Source organism: Triticum aestivum, chromosome 7B (assembly GCF_018294505.1).
Source record: "Triticum aestivum cultivar Chinese Spring chromosome 7B, IWGSC CS RefSeq v2.1, whole genome shotgun sequence".
Lineage (NCBI taxonomy): Eukaryota > Viridiplantae > Streptophyta > Magnoliopsida > Poales > Poaceae > Triticum > Triticum aestivum.
In genome coordinates, this window is record NC_057813.1 from 755,705,479 (window position 1) to 755,711,148 (window position 5,670).

Genomic DNA, 5,670 nt, shown 5'->3' on the forward strand with positions numbered 1-5,670 from the left:
TGGCGTTCCGGAAAGCTTTTTGCCGGCACTTGTGGTTCCTTGTTGCCGATGGGAGAGAAGCTACGGCCGCCGGCGTCGCCCGTCGTCCCCAACCACTTCCGACAGATCGTTCATTGCCGCAGGACGCCCACCAGCACCACCGACCCCCAAAACCTTGCTTTGCTGCCTGCGAGGGGAGCACAACGTGCACTATCCGGCCGTGTTCGACGGTTTTCTCAAAAGGTACAATGGATAGCAGGGGTGAGTATTCCTTTCACAGCTTCATTTGCTCATCAGATGATTCGTCCTCGGATGATGAAGAGGTGGTGGTTCTGTTGGTCGTCCATGACCACATTAGTAGGAAGTGGCCTCGGTTCAGGGGATCAATCCCTGGCCATGCTCCGATCTTGAACTGCAATAGGGAGAAGGGCCACACCCTTCTCTATGCCGATTACTTTAAGGATGCTGCACTCTTCAAACCACATCAATTTCGTCACCGGTTTCGAATGAGGAGACATGTGTTCAATCGTATTCAGGAGGGAGTGGTCACTTATGACCCACACTTTGAGTGTACTGTGGCTATCCGTATGAGTGAGTCCACATGTCACATATCTCTATAGTTTTTGCAAGGCCGTGGTGGAAGTGTTCGGCCTTGAGTAGCTCAGAGAGCCAACTGCCGCTGATACAGAGAGGTTGTTGGCGATCAATGCCGAGAGGGGCTTTCCGGGCATGCTTGGTAGTATGGATTATATGCACTGGAAGTGAAAAAACTGTACATTTGCTTGGTAAGGGCAGTACAAAGGGCATGCGAAAGGTGCCACTGTTATACTTGAAGATGTGGCTTCACAAGATCTATGGACATGGAATTCTTTCTTCGGCATGGCTGGTTCTCAAAATAATATCAGTGTTCTTCAGCATTCTCCACTGTTTGCAAGGCTTGCAGAAAGCCACTCCCAGGAGGTCAAGTTTAAGGTCAATGGCCATCATTACAACAAGGGATATTATTTAGCCGATGGTATCTATCCTCAGTGGTCCACTCTTATGAAGACCATACCCAATCCGCAAGGAGAGAAGAGACAGATGTTTACCCAAATGCAGGAGAGTGCTAGGAAGGATGTGGAGCGTCCTTTTGGTGTGCTTCAGTCTTGGTGGGGTATCGTTCCTAACCTTGCATTGACACGGAGCACTCAGAAGTTTTGGGAGCCGATGACTTTTTGTGTGATCATGCACAACATGATCATGGAGGATGAGCGCGACGATAGCATCTACGACCAAGGATTAGATTTACAGGGTGGAAATGTTGAGCCTGAGCATCCACCTCCTGCAACCTATGAGTAGTTTGTCCAGTTTCATCAGGAATGCGTGATTGGCAATACTCATGTCCAGCTCTAGGATGACTTGATTGAACACATGTGGACTCACATTGGCAACTAATAGATCTGTTTTTTTTCATGGAAACAAATTTTAATTGGGTTGTAAGACTATTTGATATTGTTTTTATTTTGAATGGGTTGTAATAAGGCTATTTCAGACGTGCATCTATTTGCTATGTTTGATTTGTGCTATTTTCTATTCTCCACGGACGAGATGCGGCCGCGTGTTGGGCGCCCGGCCGGTGCATCCACAAATCAGGGCGGACGGGCCCCATTGCCAGCCCAATCGGACGAAAAGCGGACGGAAAGGACGTACATTTGGGTCGTGCGCTGGAGTTCTCCTAAGTTCCTAGGCTTTTCTTGTGTGAATTGCAATAACATCTGGCATTGAAGTCTAGGTTTGCAGAAACCACAAGTCTACAGTTTTGTGCCCCAAAACACTAATTCGTAGGCTATTCTTTTTGTAAAAAACACCAGTCACTCGGTTCGACCGTTTTAAGTAGGATTATGACGGGTGGGGCCGTTTTTGTCGACGTGGAGATACTTCGAGCCTTTAGATAGCGTTAATCACGGTGCGCCGAGCCGCTTAATTCTGTCTTCTCCCGTTCGCTCCCCACCCACTCATCTCCATCTCTATCCCTCCCCTGCACCCTCTCCTCTCAGACATGGCCTACCGGCGGTGGATATGATAGGCCACCAGAGGCGGATATGTGTGGCAGCTAAAACCCCGGCGCCCCTTCGGACAACAGCCCCAGCCCCAGCCCCCAGCACTTTGTTATCAACGGTATTAGGTGGTTATTGAAAATCCTATAAAAATATCCTCTTTGTAAATTCTGCATATCCAAATTTTGTTGTTTATTATGCCGAACGAATGTGCCCTCAGTTGTGTTTTATCCTTCTTCATTTGCATATCTTTCATTTACTCTGTTTCTCAATTATTTTTGAACACCACGCAGAACAACCGTTTGTTCGAACATAAACATAGTTATTTAATTGTTGTGTTCTTTTTTCTGAACTTAGGTATGGGCTCTAGGTTTCTCAGCTGCTATCATGAAGAAACACAGCGTGGTAACAAAAGGCGCTGCACCAAATACAAGGTCTGATGTCGTAGTTGTGGAGTCTCACAAAGATATCAGACCAGCAGCTACCGAGGCGGTTCTACTATCTGCACTGGAAAAGTTTTTTGATCTTGTTCTGAACTATCCAGCCGTAAATAGGTATGCTGCCCATTTTCAGCCATGTGGAAATATCCAAATTCTCTAAGCTTTTTCCGTGGATCTCTTTTAGAATGTGATCCATCCTGTAGAAGAGGTCATTGTTTGTTTGGTGATTGCATCAGTATTTCTGTCATCATTGATAACATCATGCCATGAGCTTTGATACCCTAATACAGAAATAGTGTAAGAATGCCATGGAATCTGTTGCAAATGCAGGTGACTACCAGTATTTCTGTGCCATGTCATGTCTCAGGTTCTAACTAACATCTGATCATCACAAATAATAAGAAATTACCCAATTGAAATAGTGTAACACTGCCATAGAACCTGTCCTAGTACATCCCTGCATAGTGCTGTTAATCAAACATTGTGTTTTTATTTTCTTACAGGAGGCTGTCTGGTGTTATGGAGCTTCTGTCCTCGAACCAACCCAACTGCCCTCAGCTGTACATATACAGCTCTGCCGATAGGGTTGTCCCAGCAAAGTCAGTGGAGTCATTTTTGGAGAGGCAACGAAAAGCAGGGTGTGAGGTGAGGTCGTGTGACTTTGTGTCGTCCCCTCATGTCGACCATTACCGCAGCAATCCGGGGCTGTACACCTCTCAGCTGACCAACTTCTTGGAGGACTGCGTGCTGGCCCGACGCGAGGACTCCTCGTCGCCGTCACCGTCTGCATAGGGTGTTTCTGCAGCAATACCAACATATTTTTTCCTGATGATCCATTGAAATGTACCAGGATTACACATCGGCTAATTATACATCTGACCCAATTTACTCGTTCCTTGTTGGTTCGCTTGTGGGTTTATGTTAGGAGGCACAACTATAAAAAAACGTCATAAGAAAAGCAAAACAAAATTGTGGTTGGCTTGCTGTTGGTTCCAGTGCACAAACCATTTATTTGTGTGGATGGGAGATGTGCTGGTTTCTCTGTGCATACTCTGACGACTGGTTACTGTCTCTCTGTGTGTGGTTCGCGCTGTGATCGTGCAAATTTCTTGTGGCTACTGAAGAAAGCTATGTTCACATGACAAGAAGCTGTTTCTTGTGTACCGAACATTCAGAATTCTTACTGTCAAAGGAAACATTCAGATGTCTGCTGTTGTGCTTGACCGAGGGTTTTAAAAGGATCGGATTAAGCAATCAGGGAGGTAATTTCCTGGTGGTTTGCAGCAGCAAGTGCAATGGATCAAATGATGCTGGTGTATACCAAATGTGATAAACAAAATTACATCTGATGCATGCACAGGTAATTTTGATGCACAAAATAACAGTTAGCTATACAAACTTCAATCAAGACAAGCCATTTTTCATTGATTGTGAAAAGAGAGAAAAACCAGGTAATATACAATAGTACAACACAGATCAGGTAATGCACAATACATGAACAGGCAAAGCCACGGTACATATATCAGAAAAAGAAACACACACATACTCATCACTCATTGCATCGCCTCGACGAAGCATTTTATTATTGTTCAAATACATCACACAACATGCAGTTGGAACTTGGAAGGATATGCAGTGTTCATCGATCCATCCTGGAGAAATATTCTTTGATTTCGCCTGTCTCATAAAGATTCCACCTGTGCAAAAATCATTCATAAGAAATAACTTAGTTGAATGTTGATCTTGTGGTACTACCAATTAACATCAATGAAGACTATAGCAAAAAAACATTAGCCTTTATTTGCTGCAGTGCAGTATATATAGATTGATGCAAGTCATTATTTGAAGCTAATTTACTTTTTATTTCATCAAAGAATAAAACTAATTAACTTGTGCACAGATAGACATATGCACGTCTACATGTAGCAAATTAAATGCAAGGAGAGAGCAATTTGATTAAGCTTAAGCAATATAAGTATGTACCTGACATCCTTTCCGTTCGAGCTCCTTCAGTGTGTTGTCATCTTTGGGAATCTGGGGCATTTTGTACAACATCAGGTGATTGAGGGACGGAAGGTGTAGAAACCCCTCGGGGAGCTCGCTCATCTTATCGCATTCCCGAAGCGTCAGGTCGGAAAGCTTTGGCATTGCTCCTACCTCGATCCTCCAATCATCAGTTGAGAAACCAACAAGTTTTAACTCTTGCAGCCGAGGAAACCCTTGGGCAGAGCAGAACATCGTTTGACCTTCGTACCCCGACAACTCTAGCACCACAAGATAATGAAGCTTCTCCAGGATCTGCATCGGGTCTTGTTTAATGACATAGGCACAGAGACGAAGACGCTTGACACCCCGTGGGAGCTCAGCAGGCAACTTATCGAGCACACCAAACTCGCCGAGAGAAATATCAACAAGGCGAGGCATGTCTGCAAGTATGTTAAACACCTCGGAGGGCATGGGGGACATCACCAACAATAATGTCGTTAGTTGACCCATCTGGCCCAATAAAATCTCCATGTCATGGTAGCAGCATTTACCGCCAACATGTGAAATATCCCAAAACAAGGTCTGGAGCTCTTTATGTTGCTGCCGCACACTCCTTGCAGGCGGTGGTGGAGAAAACCCATCGGTGAGGTAAACATTGTAAAACTAGAATATTGGGGCAACTGCTCGACACCCTTGGGGGGTGCGGCTATCTCATTATATATAAGTACCAAAGGGTACAAGTACAAGTACAACACGTATACACAAGTCTACGTATCCATATATAGTCTAACACCCTCCCTCAATCTTAACTGTGGCCTGAAGTACAAACTAAGTTAAGATTGCGCCTGCAGCCTACAAACTGTGGTTGTGGAAGAGGCTTCGTGAAGATGTCAGCAAGTTGATCCTTTGATGATATGAACTTGATGCTAAGCAGCTTCTGTGCAACACGCTCTCGAACAAAGTGATAGTCAACCTCAATATGTTTTGTTCGAGCATGAAACACTGGGTTAGATGATAAGTATGTAGCACCAATGTTATCACACCAAAGCACTGGAGAGTGAACTGAAGGAACTCGCAACTCCCTCAGCAAGGACTGAACCCAAATGATCTCAGCTGTCGCATCAGCAACTGCTTTGTACTCGGCTTCTGTGCTGCTGCGAGACACCGTAGCCTGCTTGCGAGCATTCCAGGCAATCAAGTTGGGACCAAGAAACACTGCATACCCCCCC

At 45.0% G+C, this 5,670-nt stretch overlaps 2 pseudogenes; one reads left to right on the forward strand and one right to left on the reverse strand.

The window, feature by feature from the left end:
- Positions 1 to 3,346, forward strand: part of LOC123161300 (transmembrane protein 53-like) — a 14,702-nt pseudogene extending 11,356 nt beyond the window's left edge.
- Positions 3,347 to 4,137: 791 nt separating this feature from the next.
- The window catches only part of LOC123158784 (putative late blight resistance protein homolog R1B-11), a 12,026-nt pseudogene continuing 10,493 nt past the window's right edge, over positions 4,138 to 5,670 (reverse strand).